At 26.7% G+C, this 25,152-nt stretch overlaps 1 long non-coding RNA gene across 1 annotated transcript in view; it reads right to left on the minus strand.

Annotated features, from left to right (window-relative positions):
- Window positions 1–1,256: 1,256 nt before the first annotated feature.
- LOC142323757 (uncharacterized) overlaps window positions 1,257–25,152 on the minus strand; it is a 77,450-nt gene continuing 53,554 nt past the window's right edge. The window contains exon 3 of the long non-coding RNA XR_012756160.1: window positions 1,257–1,570. This is a non-coding gene — a long non-coding RNA (uncharacterized LOC142323757). The remainder of the gene's footprint in view (window positions 1,571–25,152) is intronic.

Raw genomic sequence — 25,152 nt, forward strand, 5'->3', positions numbered from 1 at the left:
AACATTTAAATAAACCACCAATTGCAAAGATATTAACAATTAAAAAGCTGCCATTTCAAAATGGTTTGAAAGATCAGATTCATTATATTTAAAAAGTAAACCTCCATGTATCCTAACAGTATATGAAATTTCACCTTGACCATTACTATTAACCATTCCTGGGAAATAAATTTTTATGTTAAAAATATAAAATTGTGGGTAGCTGTTAAATTAACCATTTCTGAACATGTTGATATAAAGCTTTTCCTTCATTCCAATATAGGGGATATCCCCTGAATTCTTGAAATGGTTTTTATAAACATTCTATATAATTAAATAATATTAAATTAAGTTCAATGTACAATGTATAGGGTTTAATGCACTTGCAAACATTAATTTGGGAAGTTTATGGCAAATAAACTTAAAACATTTAACAATATAAATAACATTAACATTCCTACAATTTAAATATTTATAAAAACTTTATCTACCGGTACTATAATACTAAAAATTCGCAGTCAAATATATTTTCCTTTTTTGGGAAGATGGTAATTTTATTGAGTGTAAGGCTCACCTTGATGCAGTGAACAAACAGAGTATCATCTAGATACACTTTCTTATTTTGAGATTACTACAAATCTTTTCCACAAAAACTGGTTATTATTATTGAGGATGAAAATCACTGGAAGAATGAATGAATGAAGTACAAACACAAATTTCAAACTAGTATTCAAAATGAACTGTAGGATGTGGTCCTATATAAATTTTTCATCCTCAAAAAAAAAAAAGAAAAGAAGTTCAAAAAAAATTTCTTTAGATGTCTGTTAAGTTAAGACTGTAATAGTGTTTCATAAAAAAAACTAACATTATTTTTCAAGGCAATAATATTTTATATATATAATCTCACACACTACAAAATTCAACCCTCATATGAAAAAAAACATAATTGCACACCATCCTATAGTTACTTCATCAATTTATAATTCTTACTAAATTATGATTATGTCATGTTGACATATCAGTGGAAGTAATAAATAAAATATTACAAGGCTAGGGTGAGGAAAACTACACGATTTCTCATGACATATTTTTCCAAAGCAGGAATTATTAGAACACCTTCACGAACATTAAATAATATTTTTAACGATTGATGAAATACAATATTTCAAGCCTAATTAAGGATCAAATTTGAAGTAATAATAATTAAAATTTATTTTAATAATTTCTATTAACACTTTAACAATTATTTTAATTAAATTTCTATAAAAAATTTTTATTTTATTTCATAATTCTGATGCATGCAGTTTATTGTTATAAAGTGGTATAAAATAAAACATTTTTAAAACCCATTAACACTTTTTTTAATACCACACTCAATTAGTTTCAAACAGTTTTTATTATCTTTTACAGAGTCCCCTGGTCACTTTGATGAAAGATAAAAAAGTAAAAGTTCTTTAACTAACACATTATTAAAAGTCCAATTGAAAAATTTCTGGATTTCTGTCCTGTACTTCAAACCATGGCAGATGCAACAAGAACAAGTTTTCATGAAACTTGTTGGACATCATCCCAGCACAATCATTATTCAGCTCTAAACATACAAAACAGTACTTAGATTTAATCCTGACCTTAAAATTTTTGAAGCTATCCATGAAATGAAAATGGAATCATTAAAAAGATTACTCAATGAAAACCTGCTAAAAATGTTGTAAAATTCTAATTAAATGAATATTTAATGTTTATATTTTATAGTTTATGTTATATACTTTTTTTTATAGTAGTATACAGTAATATCCAAATGACTTAGTAATAAATAATCAGCAAAAGTCATAAAATTAAAATAAAACTTAAGTGATATTTGTCAATAGTCTGGAATTAGAGAAAAATCTAATGGTGGAAAGAAAATCTCTAAACTTATGCTATTACATGGAAGATGATCGATTTGTACTAGCAGAACACGAAAACACTGAAAGAGACTATCTAAAGAAGAAGACTTTCTGAAAGTAAGTATGTTATACATACTTAAATAAAAATTTACAAATAAATGATAAAATTTCATTTAAATAACTAAATTTTTCTTTTGTTTTTAGATGGCAGCAGTTTTCTCTACATACATAATAATTCTTTTTCAATATTCATTACAATAATTCATTGAAAAAAATCTTATTGAAAATAATTAAGTACTAAAGTTAAAAATGTAATGGATATTTCTTAAATGAAAAAGTAGTTTTATCTATCTATTATTCAAGTAATGAAAAAAAAGAAAGTAATATATTTGAATAAAAATAAAATCCAAATAAATTGCTGTTCATATGGTTCAAACAGAAAATCCTTGAGTAACAGTTACACAGTTCCTTCAATGCTAAGTGATGGCTATTGTTTCTTTTTCACAGATGTCACTGTAACTTCTTATACTATTGAATAAAACAATGAAGGCTGAACAAAATTTTATTTAAAACTATTGGTGTTTTGCAATCTGTTTTATTAATGTCATATTTCATATATCTGGTATGCTTAATTCATGACTAATTTTAACAGCTTCAAGAAAAATTACTGAAGAAATGTGATAGCTAAAAGAAGTATTTTACTACAATATCATATGGTATTTTTTCTTTTGTGATAATGCTTTCAAATTTTCATATTCAGAGGCTTCATTTTGATAAAAAAAAGTCTTGAATAAAATTCACCTTTTTTTCTAATTTTAATAAGTAACTCGTACAAAATACCTCAGTCAAATATCAAATACAATTTAAGGAATAAAATAATATTACAAATATCCTATAGTGAAAAAGATACAAATTGAAAGTTCATAAAAGTGTTCAAGTAAAAAATAGCTTATAAATATTTGGCCTCATTAATTTTTGGTTAAATATATGTTAAAGGACCAATATTATTAATTTTTTTCCAACTAATCTTACACAAATAGGAAATCAATGAATTCATATAATACATTTAAAAGTAAATTGTAAAGTAGATTAAAAATGAGAAAGGGTGCAACCTTATTTTAACTAGAACATTTTTACCTAACCACATCAGGGCAAGGATAATCTCTTTGATAGATTTGTTCATTTACTACCTACTTTACTTCAGAATGATTGTACCAATTTTTGTGTAATAAGCATTAAACAATTTACCTCAATCATGTAAGTATCTTTAGATATACCAAAATTTGAACGCTACAAAAAAAAAAAATATATATATATATATATATGATACATATGTGGTTGTAATTCATATAACAAATGTGATTAAAACAAAATTTAAAAAAGAAATTGTGTATTATATGTTTCTGGGTAACAATTTTGTCTATAAAAAAAATTCATTAAAGTTAAAATTAATATATCATTTATCAGAAAAGTTATAAGTATATATTAAGAAATTAATTAAAATAATTTTTTTAAATAAATTAATAAATAAATGTAATGGAAATGAATAAAAAGAGACAAAAATTAATTTAATCAGACAGCTAAATATTCTTTAGAGACATAGTTCAAAATTGTGATGAAAAACAAACAAAAGAAAAAAAAGGACCATGAAATTAATTAGTAAACTATGTTTTAAATATTAACTATACAATGTTAAAATAATAATTTAAGATTTTCATTAAAAAGTTGCAAAGAAATGTTTATATTTTAATTTAGTAAACTACATTATAAGGATTAAAAATTTCACAATTGTGTATTAGTGGTTTTAATTATTATTCTTTTAATTATGATTACATTTATCATACTCTAAACATACCCTATACATTTTAAAAAATAAAACTTAATTTTTTTGTTTGAATTTAGCATAAAAGTTAGGTACAAACTTATAAAATTAATCTGAGCTGACTTTAAAGTATCATACAGTGAAGGAATGGAAAAATATATTATTTTAGATTTCAATACTCGTTTAGTTATTTTTACTTATTTTTCATTTAAATTTAAAAGTTTTAATTAAATTTTATTTAACTGAATTCAGTTTTGGTTGTGTAAATAAATTTCATTTGTATGAGAAAAAACCATTCATAAGAAACCAGCATCTTGTTAAAAATATGAAAATACACAGAAAAAATGAAAGACATTACTGATGATTGTGAGCTAAGGCTCTCTGGAATGTTAGAATATGTATTATATAACCTATAATTTATTGTACTGTACAATATAGAAAGCACATTGATATAAAATCAAAACTTCTTCCAAATCAATCTTAAATTAACTTTATATATTAAGGGGATGTAAAAATACTATCAAACTAACTTTTGACATTAAAATACTCACATTAGAACATCAGATGATATATACTTACATAGTAAATATCAATCAATGATGAAGAAAACTCAAAAAAATATATCTTCAAATGCCAGTAAAATTCTGAAGAAACTTACCGCTGCATTACTAGAGGCCAAAAAATAAAAAAGAATCATCAAAATTGATGAATCTGAAGTATAGTAAGAGTTGGAATGAACATATATTAAAAAAAAAAACAAAACATGGGAATCGAAGAGAGAATTTTGTTTTTTGAAATGCATTATCTTAAAAAGAGTCCAATAAGATTAGATAAAAATTAATTCACCTTATACAAAAGACACAAATTTAAAAAAAAAAATATTACTTCAATCAAAATGTCAATAATAATTGTTGGATGAATATTTTTTTTAAAAAACTGACAGATTTTGTTTATGTAACTTTATAAAGATTTAATGAATTGCAATTCTACCCAACTAATTCATATTATATTATAAAATATAAATACATCATTCACTAAGATAACATCACTCTTTCTCACTAAATATTTATCATTTTAATAGATTTTTTTATTATAAAATCTTTAAATAAAAAAAAAAGTTACAACTGTAAGAATATAAATCTCATCAGAAATGATATTTAGGCAATTTATAAAATCAATTGGATAGTATATAAGTTTAAAATGATCAGCCTTGATTGAAGATAAAATAATTAAAATTTTTCTTTTGAATCATATGTAAATGAAACCTTTGGATACACCAACATAAATTAGGTATGAGAGGCCACCTTTGGGGCATAACACAACAATGGCCACCATTTTGAATCACCATCCATTTATTTAGATGGGAAGGGGTTCATGTGACATATCAGAACATATTGAAATTTTACCAGGAATTCATTTCTGCAATCAGATTTCACATAACTGTTATGGTGTAGGAGTTATTGGCATTCAAAAGTTTGAAAATCTTATTTTTTGCAGGCAACATATGATGGCTTTGACAAAGGAAGAGCAAATTGAGGTGATCCTGAAGTCTGGTGAACGAAGCAGTCAAGTTGTTGCAGCAGGTTTCAACAGGCGCCACCCAGAGAGACCACCGATTTCACATAACACTGTTGCATATCTCATATCCAAGGAAACTAACTAAGGAAGGTTCATAAACAAATTCTGGAAATGTGTCCAACAGGCGATGTAGTGATCATTCAAAATTTTCCACTGATGAGACAACCTCAATGATGGTCTAGGCTGCCTTTGCAAAGAGCCCACAATGCAGCAGTCGACATCTTGCAAGTAAAATTGGTGTTAGTCGTTCCTGCATTCTGCATATTCTTCAAAGCAACAAATGGCGCCCATTTAAGATGCAAATGCTGCAAAAACTTTCTAATGATGAAGAGATGTGGGCATTACGTCAATATCAGAACAACCACACATTCTTATAAAGTATCCTATTCAGTGACAAGGCAATGTTTAATGTCAGTGGCAAGGTGAACTGGCAGAATCACCGATATTAGTGGGATGAAAATCCCTATTGGATTGACCCATCCAATTTTGTTGGAAATGTTAAAATTATGGTGTGATGTGGGGTATAGGATACCCATGTGGTTGGACCAATCTTCATCAATAGAACCCTTAATTTCAAGCGGTACTTGGACATGTTAAGAGACATTGTATTTCCTTCCCTTTGTTTTTTCAACAAGTTGGTGCTTCGCCAGACTTTGGACTAAATGTTTGTCAGTGGCTTGATGTCCAGTTGCCTGGGCAATGGATTGGTCGGCATGGCCCAGTGGAATGGCCACCAAGATCACCCAACCTCACACCTATGGCCTTTTATTTAGAGAGGCATTTGAAGCAACTTGTTTACCCAGAGAAGATTCGTGATGTTCACCATATGCAACAAAGAATTACGCTGTGCTGCACAAAAATTGCACAGAAGTGCTTCTGTGAGTGTCTGCTGACTGGATTAAGCGACTGGAGTCATGCATTCAACAATCAACATATTGTACGATCAACATACTGAACACATCATGTAGCCCTCCGGTGTCAACTTTGGGTGCCAATAAATCCTACCCATAATAGTTATGTAAAATCTGATTGCAGAAATGAATTCCAGCTAAAATTTCCATCAGTTTTGATAAGTCAAATGACCCCCTTCCCATTTAAATAAACGGACAGCGATTCAAAGTGGCAGATTTCAAAAAGGTGGCCATTGTTGTGTTATGCCTTAAAAGTGGGCCCTCATACCTAATTTACGTTGGTATATCCAAATGTTTCATTTTCTTTACAACTAATAATCAAATAGGTTATACTGCCACTTTTGGATCATTCTGTATAATATTTTAAATCAGGGATATTAAATTCTTTTTCACTTGTCATGCAATGACTAGTATAATTAATTGAAAAACCATTCTTACCATATTTTCTTAAACGATGTTATTAATATACAATGAACAGGTACTGCGGCAAATAGGTGAAGAAAGAAGCATTTGGAAAAATATAGTTAAAAGAAGAGACAGACTTATAGGCCACATACTAAGGCATCCTGGAATAGTCGCTTTAATATTGGAAGGACAGGTAGAAGGAAAAAATTGTGTAGGCAGGCCACGTTTGGAATATGTAAAACAAATTGTTAGGGATGTAGGAAGTAGAGGGTATGCTGAAATGAAACGACTAGCACTAGATAGGGAATCTTGGAGAGCTGCATCAAACCAGTCAAATGACTGAAGACAAAAAAAAAAAAATTAATATACATTCATTTATATCACCAACTGATTCATTTTTGGTAAACATTAAGACACTACTTTTAAAAATATTATCCTAATATACATTCATTTATATCACCAACTGATTCATTTTTGGTAAACATTAAGACACTACTTTTAAAAATATTATCCTAAAGTTTCTGGAATTCTTTAACTCGTGAGATTCAATGAATTTTAAACATCATTTAAAGTTTCTAGTTTTCTGTGTGAAAATATTCTAAAAATTACAAAAAACATATATATATATATATATATATATATGTGTGTGTGTGTTTTTTGTTAACTCACTTTTATTAAATACATAATATAGATTAATACATGAGTATAAGGAAACACTATCATGTTAAAACAAACAATGAGTAATAATTGTTTTTTATCATGGTTGAATCTCATTGATAATTTCTACACTTTTACTGAACCAGTTCCTCTTTATAGTTTAACATTGATTCCTATTGGGAAATTTATTTTATTAACTATAATTTAATAAAAATTTCACTTTAGCATATATATTTTTTCTGCCGTATTCAATTACCAGATTAAATCTTTGTTTACCATAGTCTGTTAGTAACTACTATGTAAAAAGAAAATTATTTATTTATTTATTTATTCAACAGCAGGCTGATCCCCAGTTACAGTTATCTTAGTTTAAGTAGGAGTGCGAAATTCAAAAGTCAGAAAATTTAATTTATTTTTTTTGCTTGTCTTATTCTCAAATAACTGTATGTAGAAAAGAATTTGATTCATGTAGAGAATACTTCTACTGTTTGTATAATGCATTGTTTACTAAAGAAATAGATAATTTTTTTTTTGTGTTATTTGTATTTTTGAAATGAAACTCAGATAAAAAAACTGAGGTACACATTATGTACATCCTGCTTTATCTGAGAATAATGACATTCATTATAACACTAATTCCTGTGATGAATGCAATAACAATGTTACTTATAGGTCTAAATATTATCTGCAGTTTACAGGGTCTGATGTGATATACATCAGTTTATTTAGTTCAGAAGAAGCGAATGGGAAAGCACTTCACTCCTCAGTTACCTTTGCCTGATACAGGATTCTTATGTGAATGATTAGGTCATGTTTAACAAAATAAATATTGTCTCAAGACAATAAAGATAAGTTTTAGTTATATTACTATTTTTTGGCAATGCATTATTTTTTTATAATTTGCTACTGATGATTTTATGATGATTAATTCATCACACTAGGTTTGTAAATTTGTGAAGGAATGTAGAATGGAAATTTAGTAGCAGAAGTGAAATCTCATAACTGTTGAAGGATCAACAGTTATTTGAAGGTTTCTTTTCTCAAACCTGGTTGAAAGACTGAGACACTACCACTCCACAACAAAAACTGGATTTGAGATGCATGGATTGCATGCACAGAGGTGATTGGATGCCTGTTTTGATCAGAAGGCTTTATTTTCTGTGTGTACTAGAATTGCAGATGTTTAACATCACAGCGTGAAAATTATTCTGCATGATATTGTGTTATTTAAAAATTGTAATACGTGTAGTTAAACAAAAAAGGGATATACAGGAAAATCTAAAAATTATAAAAATAATCTAGGACATATACAATATGAATTAATAATAATAATTATAAAACAGACATATAAATTAAAATAGATAAGCCAGTAAAAAATAATTACTAGTTACAACTACTTATCCCAAAAAATAATAATATCAACATGATTGTGCAATGTACAGGCATATAATAAAAACTGATTTTTTACCATAATATTTCTCCTTTAAAAAAATCATCTGTGCAAGTGATTATTGAAATGGGAAAACTTCATAAAAATTCTTGAGCATTATTCAGAATTCAGGAGGAAAAGTAAATAATTTAGGAACTTATTCTAGAGCTGCTTGAAATAAGGAAAATGTTCAGATAAACATATGTCCAAAAACGCTTTGTTATCAAAAAATCTAATCTATGCTGTTGAAAAATTTTGTCTGGGTTTTAGTTCCCCTGGTGAAATAAGGCAATACTGAAATTTTTAAAGCATTATATAGTAGGTAAACTTGATAATTTCTTAAGGTTTTTGAGCTCAAAGATTGAATAAAATAGGTCCCAGAATTTTATCTCACATAATTTTCGTGATACCAATGTAAAACAAAAAAAATTCAGTAATGAAAAACACGTTTTTTTAGGTTTAAAGTACAATAACTTTTAAATTACTAAAACATGTGTAAATTTTATCATCAAAACTTGTAGACGATTTAATTCTGAGAAAATTTATGTAACAAAGTTTATGAAAAACAAAAAAAGTCAACTTTTATTATTAAAAATAAATAGATCTAAACTTAACAAAGAAATATTCTGAATCTTTAAAAATTAAAAACAGCTCTCTTTAGTACAACAAATTTAGACCTTTAAAAATTTGGTTGGCAATACTAACTGAATTCTTTGAAATTAATTTGAATACACTGTTGTTGTAAAATGTTGATTACATGTTAATAATAAACTTAGGTGGTTTAGTTGTTTTTGACATAATTTTGATAGTATTTAATTATTTTTGATAATCAAGTTATGCAGAGTTTTTGAGTTTCTTGTACTTCAAACTGTACAAAATTTTTAAAATTGGATCTGAATTTAAAAACTGAAATTCCATTTTGCATTCTTTGTTTTGAAAAATTCTGTGTCGTTTCACTCATGCAGAATATGATGACATGATTTTGGTGTACGGCTTTTGCGATAGAAGTACTCCAGCTGTGGTGAAAGAATACCAACATAAGTATCCTGAACGAATTATTCCAAACCGTAAAGAATTTTGTAAAATTTTTAATAGTCTGTATGAATGGTACACTTAAACTTCAGCTCTCATATTTCATCTGAACATCCACCGGTACACGGTGATGAAAGGGACAACATTCTTCAGGTGATACAGCTTAGTCCTACAATGAGCAAACGACAAAACATTCCACAAAGTACAGTATGGAGAACATTATGTGCTCACAGACTGTGTCCTTATCATGTTCAGAAAGTTCAATACCTCCAGCTTCGTGACCAAACCAGACAACTGCAGTTTTGTCAATGGGTTAACAATGATTACCATTTAATTCCGTTCATATTATTTATTATTTTTGGACAAAGCTACTTTTACCTGTTTACCCTTTATGGAATAAACAACATAGAATTCACATAGGCGGTCTGAAGAAAACCCCCATGCTGTAATTGAATTAAATTTCCAGGAATGATTTTCTGTGAATATTTGGTGTGGTATGATCAACAACCAATCAATAGGCCCTTACATATTAGAATAACGTGTCACGAGGAGAAATTATCTGGAATTTTTAAGCAATGAATTTCTTACAGTGCTTGAAAATTTCTCACTGATGAAATAAATTGAGCTAGATAGGGCACAAAGAAGTTTCACGAATGAAGTAATACAATTCTTAGATAAAAAATCTCTTCTGTTTAGTTTTTAATAATAAAAGTTTTTTGTTTTTCATATACTTTACTACATAACTTTTCTTAGAATTAAATTTTCTATAAGCTTTGATAATAAAATTTATGTATTTGTTAATCATTTATCAAAGTTATTGTACTTCAAAACTGTCTATGCATTTCAATTTTTAAAATGTATTTTTTATAAGATATTTATATTTTAATACGTCTTGACAAAGTAAAGATCTCTGTAAAAGTATTTAAAAAAGAGAAGAAAAATATGCACACACAAGCACCTGCCTGTGCGACTGTGTGTGGGTAATATACACATACATTTGATTAAGAAATAGTTTAAATAAATAAATTTTTTATCCTCTTTCTGTCAATATAAAAAAGGATGAAATGAATCTCTCTATTTAAAAATCCAAAACATCATTTCTGACAGTCAATTTGATAGCTATATATAATAGGCCTCATTTAAAGACTAGGTATGATTTAATATTTTTATCATCAACAGTTTACTAACCCAAACTGTATTTAACTTCAGCAGTGTATTTCGTCGTTTCTAAGATAATGGTAAGACAACATTCTTTATTATAGAATATATAGATAATCTATTTGTTGTTGTGTATTATAATGGTATATTGTTTTTTTATAATAAATATTAAAATGGTAATATTTAAATGATTCATATATGAGTTACAAAATTTTATTTAACTGACTTAAAGATGGCTTTATGTATATTTCTCATTTATTTGTTTCATAGCTTTTATTTTAATATTTAATAATGTTATTTATAATTATTTTTAGTAACTTATAACAAGAAAACCATTTTAACACACTCATTGTATAAAATGTTTCTTACTGTATTTTATTGAGCTGTAATTAATATTAATTTATTTTATAAGTTTCTTTTTGTTATTACTTCTATTTCTTTTGGGGGGGGGGGAATAATATTTTTATTTATTGAGTTAAAAATAAAGCAAGTTTTGAGTGAATATAACTGTGTGGGTTTCATTTGATTTAAATATAAATAAATACAATAAAATGACTACATGAACTTTACTAATATTAATATAACTTAAATCACTCTTACTCATTGATTTACAAGTGAAAAAAAATTATTTTAGTGATTAGTGATTTTAAAAACCCAGCAAAGTTCCAATGAAATATTTTTTCTTTAATTTAACATTTAACTTCAACTTTTAAAATCAATTGTTTAAAGCATTTTTGGACTATGTTGTATTATAATCTATATTAAAAAATTAAGAAAAAACTGTAAAAAAAAATTATGTAGATGATTTACTGGTTGATACAATAATTCAAGGAAAGAGCAAGAAAAATCCATATTAAACTTCTATACTAATTATATTTTAAATTCTAATAATATAAACCACCTGGTACAGAATTGAAATATGAAATATATCTTATCTTAATTTTACGAAGAAAGTACTTTTCGGGATTCTGCAACCTCAGTCATTATTAAAATATTTAATTAAACTGCATATTAAAAATACTAAAATAATGAAAATTGCATATTAATTTATTATATCAGTGCTGCTATCTGTTGCAGTTTTTATAAGACTGTCTACCTCAAACACTGCCTGATGGTTTATCAACTTGAAATTATGTTTGTACATGTATACATGTAATATTTTTGTAATATATTTAATTTTATGTCATCTTTATTAATTTATAATATTTATAAATTTGTGTTAGTATCAGAAATAGAATGTTTTTTTTTTATTTTTATTAGATGGTATTTTATATTAGATAAATGTAAATTTTATACTGGGTAAACATAATATACTATTTGTAATTTTTACAATTTTCAAACAATCTAGTTTTAAAAGATCTATTTGTTTTTTTCTTTATAAATACCATCACAATCATTACATTTAATTTTATAGATTACTTTACATTTAATATATTTAATTTTATAAATTCCACACAGACTGTTTATTTTATTATTATTATTATTTCTGTTTTTAAATATTTTATTATGTGTCAGTATAAGGACAAGGCATGTTGACAATATTCTTATTAGATATAACCTAATAATACCAATGAAATCTAATAATATTAAACAAATTAAATTCTTAATATGAAAATTTTAAATTCACATTTGAAATAGATAATAATAAAATGTTTAATTATTTAGATGTCAATAGTAACATAAACAAATTGAAACAACAGTATATAGAAAACCTATAACTAATTATATAACAATTCATAAAAAATCAAATTATCCTTGGACTCATAAAATGAACTCATACAAATAAGAGCTGTAGAGCTATCAAATACATACACAATAACAAAGAAAAGTTAAATAATGAAATAAAATCATAAAACATATAGCAGCTGAAAATGGAAATGGTATTACTTTAATTAATAATATTCACAAAAAAAAACAACTATCAAAACACAATAACAAAATAAACTACCTTATAACCAATACGTAATAAAACACAAAAAAGTGAAAACTATATATATAATGTTGAACACTAATAATATCATCCAAACATTTCTAAAACTTACAATAAAGAAATATTAAACCAGCATACAAACCTAATAACCACATAATAAAATATTTAAAAAACAAAAACAATAATAAAATAAACAATCTTGAGGAATTTATCAAATTAAATATAATAATTGTGATGGTATTTTAGATATGGTATAGAAATTATAAAAATAATAAATTGGGTTTATCTAATGTAGCAGACTATTTAATAAACTATAGACATTATAATTATGATATTAACACAGATTTAGAAATGTTAGAATTAAAAAAAAATGACATAAAATTAAATATATTAGAGAAATATTACATAAATACAAAAATAATTTCAATTTGATAAACCATCAGATAGTGTTTAATATAAACCACCTAGTACAGAATATTGAGATCTGAATTTTACCATGAAAGTACTTTTGTGGGATCCTGCATCTTCAGTCATTGAAATATTTAAACTGCAAATATAAAATTAAAAATACTAGAATAATGAAACATGCACTTATTAATTTATTATTTAAGTGCTGCTGTGGCAGTTTTTTTAAGACTGTCTCCTTTAATAAAATTTAAAATTTAATTTACCAGTACAGTGGAATATTATGAATCTTAAAAAGATTAATTTCAGTAAAATAGTCTATATCAATTTCATATACTTCCTCATATACAGAATAATGAATTGTACAATGGATTACAGATAGCCATCTTCTTTTATATCTGCCATTCCACCTCCATTATTGTTTCTACTTCTACATCCTTACTTGTAATATTTCCTAACCTTACCTTGCCATCTCTGAAGGTAGCAAAAAACTAATAGTCTAAGTATAAGGAAAAATGATTAGACATCTTTTCAAACCTATTATTATGAATACTTCTAAAAAAAGATCTGCTAAACAGCTCTAAAAAGATCTTCCTGAAATATTATTCTTGAGAGCACTTAAAGGCCATATCTTTTTTTTTAAATATAACTAAATGCAAAAAAAAAAAACACTGATCAACAAATATTTATTTTACTGATATAGTTTTTTTAAAATTATCTTTAATAAATTGTTCTTGTTTGTTAAACATAATTATTCTTACATAATAATATTTTTAATTTTATTAAATCATTAATGATTAACCAGAGTTAACTTTCTTGTAGCTTGAAATAGTTAAACTGAAAATATAAATTAAAAACTGAATTTCTGCAAAAGAATTTTATATTATGAATCTATTGCTTTACCCTTCAGCAAAAATTAAAATTTAATAATAGTTTAAAAACTACACTTTACATCATTAATATTATTTTTTTTTTAATATTCATTGAGAAAAAGATGTAACATTTTGTAATGATAAATAAAGAATTTACTACTGTTATACAACATTCATAAAAGAGAAGAAGGAAAGAGAATGTTACAGTTTCAGGGATTTAAAGCTAATGAAATGTTTATTTAAAAACATAATGAAATGGTTTAAAGGTTGAAATGTTCAGAAAGTTAATTATTTTTACATGCCTTAATAAGTTTGGATATATCCTTCATTTGTAATACTACAGATATAAAACAATGTTCTGAAAACGAATATGAGCTTAGAATCTTTCTATCACCCTCTATTTTTGAAAAAATTGTAAATTTTAATTAAAGAATTTTTTCATTTTTCAACGTAGTTTTTTTATTTTTTTATTTTTTTTTTTATAGTTAGCATTTTAAGCTCCTATATTGTATTTTATTAGTTCATTTTTTATTATTTAACTTTTTAACATAATTTTTAAGGTATACATAAACAATACTAGACAAAGAATTAAATCATATCATAGACACATATTATGATATCATATCAAATACTGAAGAGCGAGCTTTCATAGACAAGATTAATCATGTCTGTGCAGGTCAAAACATGTAGCTGAAAACACAGCTGTGTTGTTTGTATTAAGCACTGGATTTAGGAATCAATTAATTTTGTTCAGCCTTATTGTGTTAAGTTTGTTAACAGTGCAGTGTCATAATGCCTTGAAATTGTGTAAATGATGTGGATGACTTTTGTTATGTATGTGGTAAGTTTACCGTAAAATTAAATAGAAAAAACATTACACCTTTAATTAAAAAAGCATATCATTTGTACTTTCAGTGTAAAATTGGTGATCAGGATAAGACGTGGGCTCCTCATATAGTATGCACTAATTATTCTGTATATTTAAGAGAATGGTTGAAAGGTAAATAGAAGCTTTGCCATTTAGTGTATCTATGGTTTGGTGTGAAACAAAGGATCATGTAACCGATTGTTACTTTTGTTTAACAAGTGTGTCTGGAATTTCAAAAAAATTTAAACATACTGTAAAATATCCTTCATTGCAATCTGCAATCCAGCCTGTACTTCACAGTGAAATTATTCCAGTTCCTGAGCCACCTGTGAATGTATGTTTCAAAAGCAGCGATGAAGAATCAGGTAGTACTGAAGAAGACAACAATGATTTTGATTTTGAATTATCTTCCAATAAGCCACATATTATGTCAGAAGGTGAATTAAATACTTGGTTAGGGATTTAAATTTATCAAAAAATCAAGCTGAACTGTTAGGATCAAGATTGCAAGGTTGGAATTTACTTCAAAAAAATAAAAAAATTTCAGACTTTCGAACCCAACAAAAAGAACTTTCTCAGTAGTTTATTAATAAAAATAATTTGGTTTATTGCACAAATATTGGTGAGCTTATGTTACACTTAGGAAAAGCTCACAAACCTGAGGACAGGTGCCTTTTCATAGATTCATCCAAGTATAGTTTAAAAGAGGTTCTACAATGGTAACAAATAATCTTCGATACCAATCACTTATGGTATTAATTTGAAAGAAACATACGACGTTATGGAAGACATTCTTGAAAAAATAAATTATAAAAAACATAGCTGGAACATATGTGGTGATTTGAAAGTTATAGCTATTTTGTTAGGCATGCAGTTAGCCTATACTAAGTACATGTATTTTCTTTGCGAATGGGACAGCTGAGCTAGGGATAAACATTATGTTACCAAAGAGTGGAAGAAATTAGACAACTTAACTCCAAATGGGGAAAATATTATTCATGAGCCCTTAGTTGAACCCAAAAACAATATTTTAACCCCCTCTCCATATCAAGCTAGGACTAATGAAAAATTTTGTAAAAGCAATGAAGAAGGATAGTCCCGGAGTTTTGTACATCAGGCAGAAATTTTCAAAGGTAAGTGAAGGAAAAATTAAAGAAGGAATATTTGCTGGTCCTCATAAGAGAGTCGATCAAAGATGATGTAATTAATACAATGTTAAATCATGTAGAAAGTGGAGCTTGGGCTTCATTTAAAGATGTTTGCAAAACCTTTCTCGGCAAACAAAAATCCGACAATTACCACGATATTGTTAATATAATTTTTAATTAACTTCTTTCTTCATACAGAGCTATGAGATGAAATATGTCTTTGAAAATACATTTCCTTCACTCATATCTGGATTTTTCTTGGACAACCTCAGAGACGTATGTGATGAACACGGTGAACGTTTCCACCAAGACATTTTGGTGATGGAAAGTTGCTATAAAGGGAAATGGGATACTAACATGCAAGTTGATTACTGTTGGGATATTAATTCGGGACATGCCTAAGGCAATTTATAAAAGAAAAGCATCAGTGAAATCATTCTAACACAGGTATGGCCATGCAAGGTTGTATTTACAGATCTGTAATGTACACAAAAACCAATTCAAGAAATGGCATCACACTTAGAGAAACATTAAAAAAAATTTTTTTTGTCTATCAGTGTAGTTAGTGGGATGAATGAACCTGTTGGTCACTGCACATTTTCTCAAATCTTGTCATTACACTGAATACAGCGACCCTCATTTCCTTCTCCTTACTCACTTTCATTGTGGATTACTTTGGCCCTGAGAGAAAGTCACACCTCCCTAGGATGCCAAAACGCACAATTTGGGGATCACTGATGTAGATAATTATGATAAAATAAACAAACATATTCTAGAACTTTTTTACACAACTTCCATCACTGCTTTCTCATAAATTATAATTATTATACCAAGTATGAATCTGACAAAAGAATTTTAATTAATTGTAGCTAGTAAAAATCAGTAAACATGCTTGCTACAGATTTAAATTTTCAAATTTAAAATAAATCAGCTCCAATCTAGGATTATAAATTGATATCAAATCATTGTTATCATAACAGATGAGGAAATTGATCCTATTATACTGTTAATAATTATTAATACGCATATAACTATGCTGTAATATATAAATAAGTAAAAATATTATATAATTCATTAAAATATTGACCAGTGAATTATTTTTTTATTACATTTCACATAATAAAAAATTAAAATATATAAAGTTTAAAATACACAGATCAAATATTATACTTTTATGTATTTTCCTTAAAAATTGTAAATCACTATAAAAGAAATGTAATTTATTTATTAAAATCAATCAAATTCTTGCATTAAAATTTAATTTGGCTGAAGTACTAATACATGGGAAAGAAATGATTATTATCATAACAAACCAGTTACATGACTATTTAAAAAAAAAATTACTAGAGAGTGAACCAACTCTAAAACAACTTGCTAGAATCAAGGTCATTCTTCAATTACGTTTATTTTTTATTACTAATTCCTTCCCATTCTATAAACAATAACAAAATTTTATTAGTTTTCTATTACATTCCCTTTATGTAATTCGAAAATATACTAACAGAAAACTGAAGTAACATGTAATCAAACATAACAGAAATCTTGAAACAGTTAATTAATTATTTTCATCAAAACATACCAATTACATTCAATGATGAAAAAGTTAAAACAATATTTCACTACATTATTAAATCTATATAGACCAAAGAAGAAAATACAAACTTACTGCAAGTATATTTTGTTTGAAAATAGAAAATATGGATTTAAAATAATCACAAAAGATATGATTGTTGTTATCCAGAATTATTGTAGTTATAATTCGAGGAACTTATTTCCAAAATAATAATTACCTTTGTCCAATTGTAAAAACAGAAAATAAAGATTAACAAAAGTAGTTTTTCAAATTAATACAGAAGGTAAAATCAGGTAAACCAAAAAAGAGATGCTGGATTATAAAAATACTGAAGCATGTTAAAACGGGAATATAACATTTTAAACAGGATGACAGAAGATGATCTAAAATCAATTTTGAAAAATGAGATTTCCATACTGATCAAATATTAGTCTTTTTACCACTAGGTAGAGCCTTAAAAATATTCTTAAACATATCAAAAAATTAAACTTTTATTTCAATAAAACAACCTTTTTAGATTTCATCATCCAGATAATATGTCATCAACTCTCTCCTCCTTTAATTAGATGTGATGAATTAACAGCTATAGTGTAATAAAAATCAATGCAAAATTAGGGTGAAATCTTTCACTAGCCATAAGTTGCAGAAACAGACTGTTTCTGGACCCATGTTTATAAGAACTTTTTTCATTATTTTTGTTAATAGAATGACCTGAAAATGTGCTGCTAACACTGCGTGAATCACTGGCTGCATGTAATGTGGCACTTGTTCATTTAAACATATGGAATTTATTGCGAATATAATCTTCATACACCTCACAAAAGAATGCATTTCCCTAAAAATTGCAATACCAGGAAATTCATGAGACTTCCTTAGAACTACTCATTTTCAGATAAAATTTTGAAATCTGTTATTTCATATTTCGAAATATGATGCACATCAAATTTAAAAATCCTTTTTATTATATATAAGTTTAAGAATTTCATAATCAAATATTATGAGAGCAATTTAAAACTGAATTCTAGTAGGTTGCTAAAAAACAATTTTGTTACATATATAAATTACCTATATACACATTATTTCATATGTTTTGCTACCCATATTTAGTACTTATTCTATCATAAAACTATTTTTCAGACTTTCATTGATAACTCCACTACCAAGGTAATCAATCAGTTTTGAATGCCAATAAGCTATTAACAGAGTTGTGCTCATGAAGAATACAACTCTCCATGGTTTACAGACATACATAGCATATCTGTGGAATCCTCTAGGTTTTCAGCACTGTTTCCTCACATTAATTTTGTTACTCTAAGCATTATTACTTTAAACATGATTGTTGATAATTCTTGCCAGCAATATGTCCTTTTGTTCACAAAAAAACAAATGGCTCGTTGACCTGCAGAAGAAGCCTATGAAAGTAACAATAGGTACTACTCTTAACAAGTAGTAAACAAAAACGATGGTAGATTGGCATTTAACAAGATAAGAAAACTCTACCAGCTACTGCATATTTACTATGTTGCTGAAATAACCACTTAAACAGTCAATTAGAAGCCAATTTTGGAATAGCTATGCATAAACAACCACATACTACAGATTAAATGCTAAAAAACTTTAACACTGCAAATCAATAAGCTGATGATGGATTTGCAAATAAAAAACTACAAATAAATCCAACAAATAAAAAAATAAAATATAAATAATTTTTGAGTATAGAGTCATCAGATAATCACAATATTCTTTTATCTCTGTTTACTGAGCACGTTATCAATTTTGAATCTTTAGCAGCAGGACTTAAGATATTAATGATTTACTATTTTCAGTTGCCGAACTAAATTTGTGAGTTAAAAGCCTGTATTAGAATATTTATATGAATTGGATTTATCACAAGTGCAGTCACAAATAAATACGTGAATTGAAAACCGAATAACAATTGTTTTCCTACATATAGCTGTATGCACACCAATTTAAAATAAATAAATGATTTGAATTAATGAAAATATGTTTTTATGATTTTCTATTATATAAGAATTTCAGAAAACTTGCTAATAAGAGACAAGTTATAGCCACTGATGAACTTTTCACATTATATGATAACTATTTTAATAAAATTTATTTTTATCTTTATTGTCATTCTCAAAGGATAAATACAAAAAAAAAAAATACTTACAAAAAAAACCAAGACATCATTATTTTAACCATTAGTAAATGTGAATGTGAATTCTTTAAAAAGGGAAAAGTATTTACTTTTTGATAAAGCAATTTACTCTGCGATAAAATTCTAATAATATGGAAATATATCTTTAATTAATATGATCATAATACTAAATCAATCACTGTTGTTTCAGTATGAATTAGATTCAAGACAGTAATGCCCTTTCTAATAAAAAATAAGAAAAGTTGACAAGTTATTAACTCAGATTTTTCAGTAGTTTATGAGGTCTCTCCTAATCTACTTGAAACAAGTAAAACGCAAAGCAAATAGAGAATTTGACTATTTCAAATATTATAAAAAATTACAGTTAATAAAAAGGACAAAAAACATATAATAACAGAAAGAAGACTAATAAAATGTTAAGAAAAATAATGAATTTTGACATGAAGAAAAGAAATACAATTTATATAAAAAAAATACCCGCGCACGCGTGTGTGTGTTTGGTTGTGGGTAGGTGTTTGTGTAAAATAGGTTTACATTAATCCCTATAAAAAGAGAGACTTGTATAAAGTATGATAATGTTTATCTTTATCACAAATGCCTTATCAAGTTATTAAACCACATTTCTTTAAACAATAATAATAATAACAAAACATCTTTAAACTCGGCTCATAGTAATGTAAAAACAATTTTTCCAAATATAAAATTACTTATATACCAATAAATTATCTACTAAAACAATACATAAGTTATCTATTAGTATAAAAATCAGTTCCAATTATAAGATATAATAGTATAGAAAACATTTTTTCATCAATAAAATCTTTTTTTCAACAAATCACTAACTCTAATCACCCACTAAATAAAAAAGAAGACAAAAAAAGAACTCGGAAATTACACAGGCAATTCTATAACCAGTGACATAGAGGACCCTGTCCAAACTGATCATAAACTGATTGGAAAAACAAGATATACAAATGCATGAATATCAAAATGGCTATAGAAAATTCAATTAATGTGCAGAGCAGATACTTAATCAACAATCCTCTAGTTGCATAAATAAACAAACAAAAATATTGTAGTAACCTTTGTTACTAGAATATTTTTTTGACTTCAAGAAAGCCAATGACTCAAAAGATAAACAAACCCTTTTCAACAACTTGCAGAATTTGGGATATATTCCAAACTACCAAACTTTGAAAACAACAAAATAATTAATCTCATAAAGGAAACACTAACAAGGATGAAATTCAAAATAAAGTTAGTAAAGGGAAACTGCCAGAAGCATTAAAAATTCAACATAAAAACGAAAATACTATGTCTCAGAAAAGCAAAAGATGGTTAGAATGTATGAAAAAATGATGAACTTCACAAATTATAAGATATGATTAAGAAATGCAGACTTGCCTTAAATATAGGGACACTTGATGAAAATAGAGAAAAAAAGGGACTAACCAAGGAGATATTTGAGTAAGAGAACTACCAAGAGATTCAAACAGATCAAAGAAGATAGAAACAGTAAAGATAGAAACATAAAAATCACAGACCCGTGAAGGATTCCAGAGGAAAAGAACAAGAAGAGAATGGACCCAGCAAAGGCCGAACAATCATGCAAAATTAAAAAAAAATACTAAGAATAAAAGAACAGAGATGCGAATAAATAAAAACTATTTACCATGGATCTACAGAGACTGATGTCGATTCAAATAAAAGTTAAAGAGAAAAATCCTGAATATATGTACAGTTAGATAATATGTGGTAAATAATGTCAGTTTATGCCATCTAAACAAATTAATTTTTTAATATTTTATTTTGGTGTTTTTATTATATTTGCTTTATCATTATTTTATACACTTATCATCTTTATTACAAGTTTACGTATTTTTAATACGAGTTAATTCCTATTTTTTTTTTATTAATCTTTTTAATAATTAATTATGTAGTTGTGATGTTGCTCTAATCATATGATGGGTGTAAAATATCATGTACCAATTCTAGTAGAACATTTATTTATTTAAAACTTAAAGATTGTCTATAAACTCAAAACATGTACATGAAAATATGGTACAAAATATTTTCAGCATATAAACAATGCCAACTGTGACTGGGATTCAAACCCAGTCACAGTTGTTTTTTATCTTTCAGATAAAAAACAAAAATATTACACTATACCAGAGAATGTGATCAAACTAACTCAATTACTAGCAATAGTAGGGCCCAAACTGGACAAGACCAATGAAATGAAATAAAAATAAAATTGGAATAATAGCTTGTGAAGAGGTGATATAATGTAGTACCAACAGCTAATCAACAGTAACACTTAAATCACTCATTGAACTAGCAGAGAAAATAGAAAATTAAAAAACTATTAATCATTATTTAATATAAAACACAGTATACCAAATTAAGATGAAAATAATTATACTGTTTTGAATTATCAAATGTATCAATGATAAGGAAATAGAATAAACAAAATACAAAAAATGTAATTATAAACTAAATACAACATTGGGTTTGAAAACAGCAGTCTATAAAAGTAAAGTGTTTAAAAATGATGGGTGTAACTGTATAGTCCAAACAACTTCCTGACTAAGAATAATAGATTACAGAGAGAGAATTGATAAACTGAGGGGATAGTGAAAGAGAGAAGAGAGTTTGTGTACAATCTGTGTACAATTAAAAAAAATATATACCGTGATAAAAATTTGTCCTTCATAGCCTTCTCATGTTTATAAATTTCCATGCAGCTCAACAATACAATGGAATATAGAGTGACAGCTGCTGTTACTACATTTTATTATTAATAATAAAAAAAAAAAATACAAATACAATTATATAATGCCAGACCGAAGGTTAACCAGAAAAAGTATAGCATATTAATTTCTGTAGTGGAATGAAAATACTGTAATAACAGCACAAGTGAAATAATAATATAACTCAAACCCAATATTTTTAAGCAGTAAACATGCAGCAAGATATTTGTACTAAAATAAGATTTGATAAAATAAGTCAGAAAAATAAATTAATCAAAAAATGAAATTATGCAATAAAAAAAAGTAATTTGGGTGACCAACATAATTTATCCATATACACAAACATATCAGATTTATATCTCTGTGTATGTGGTATGTATGCAACATGTATGCACTAAAAACAAAATTAACAGTGTTATTTTAAACTTTCATTCATCCCATAAATTCACAACTACCATTCATTTAAAACTTTTAGTATAAGTGATTTATCATGATAGTGGGTGCATCTCATTTTAGTATATGTTTTGTCTCAAGAGGGTTTAATCAATTTCTTGATGAACATTTTTTGTGCTACATCAACTAATTTTAAACCAAGTTTTTTTCATTGGAAGAGATCATCAGCACTTGCTTCTTTTTCTAATTCTTTCTTTATGGTCTAATCTTATAACCTAAATATATTTATGACTTCTTATTTTATTTTGGTTTAATTCTAATTTTTGCCTTCCTCCATAATATTTTAACCTCTACACAACTTACTTTAACTAAATATGGATTCTGTAATACATACCTCACTAAATTAATTTTTAAAAAGCTGAAATGGAATATGTGTGGAAATTTTGCAACATAAAAAAATCCACAATGATAAGAATTTGAACTTGGAACCTTCCAACTGAAAGGATAAGATGCTACCATCCTTGCTTGGAGGTCAGCATTTCAAAACTTCATTCTTCAGCATTCTGTACAGTATGTATCTCAATACCATAAACGATATGCACAAATGTTTTTTTAATTTGATTCTTTCCAATTCCAATCTGCAAGCAGACTCAGGAAAATCTAGAAGCAAATTTTTTTCAGCAAGAAAATTTCTTTTTGGTTGTATCAATTTCCTTTTAATAACTTCTTTAAATGTAAAACTAATACAATTTTCAACAATTTAAAATAAAAATTTAACAATAAAAACTTAGATAAAATAACAATTATATAAAATTTAGATAACAGTTAACAATTTAGATAAAATTTTATCAGAATCAATTTCTGAAATTTTAAGAAAGGGATGTGCTACATCTGGTAAATGATTTATTATTATTATTATTATTACTAATTTGATTGCTTCTTGGCCTCTCACACCATCATCTCACTCAGTATTCCTGTACTGCACAAAAACTTTCAATTGTTTGGTACTGTTTTTTTTTCTTCAATTTTTTTCAGCCATTACTTTACCTTGAGTAAGAAGGCTAACCTTGACATGTGCTGCAGCACAAATGGCTTGATATTTATGTAAATAAATATCAAATGAAGGGCTTGATATTTATGTAAGATGATTTATGATAATTTAAGATTTCATGCATTGTGTTAAAAAATAAATTATAATGAGTATCTTATATACTAGAAATCAAGTTTTAAGTGTGAAGATTATTTGAAAAGGAGATTGTTGATGTTAATACTTTTATAAGAGGTGATACTGCTAAGGTTGATTCTGCTTTGATATGGATGCTTTGACTGAAATGAATAAATGGTTAGACTAAACGGGTAATTCACACCCTTCAAAATCAACTAAGTCAAATTAAAACTGAGGTGTTGCTTTTGAGGAATAGAAATTCAGAGTTGAGGTCTTTGGAGCTGTTTTAAGAGTAATGATTGTAAATTTGATTGAATCTCGAAAAAATTCAATTATTCTTATTTGGAAAGTGGAGAGTAAGGATTCTAAAAGAAATAATAGAAATAAAAGATTTGATAAATTAATCTCAGATCATAATAATGATACTAAAATAAATAACAACTCTGTAAAGATTCTGCTACAATTGCTGACAAGGATCTGTTGAAAACTACCCAATGCGGTAACACTGATATTACAGAGGAAGATGTTAATGTTAAAAAATAAAAATGAGTACTAATGATATAGAACAAAATCTGTGTTTATACAATCGTTAAAAAAAGTAATAAAAAATAGGAGTAAAATAAATCTGATTCTATGATTCTGGAAAATAAGAGACTCAAGTATTATAAAATTGGCAAATTTAGTGAAAAGAAAGTGATGATCCAAGAGGAAGACCCTCTGTCACTGGAATTTCACAAACAGTATAGAAATATTTCAAATTCATTAACTGGACTTAATCTTTATTTTCCCAATTGTTTGCAATTAAGAACCACATTTAATACCTATAACACCTTCCATATGGTTGTAAACAAAACTGATTTTAATTTAGTGAATAATCCAGACATGTGGCCAGAAGGCACCCTAATTTCAATATATTTTGATTGACTTGGAGGAAATATGGTTCGTGATAATAGTATGTCAGTGAAAGATAATTCTAAACTAATGATGGACCAGAAGAAACTGAAAAATATTTTAGTTTTTATCAGAATGT

The sequence above is a fragment of the Lycorma delicatula genome, chromosome 4 (assembly GCF_047948215.1).
Source record: "Lycorma delicatula isolate Av1 chromosome 4, ASM4794821v1, whole genome shotgun sequence".
Lineage (NCBI taxonomy): Eukaryota > Metazoa > Arthropoda > Insecta > Hemiptera > Fulgoridae > Lycorma > Lycorma delicatula.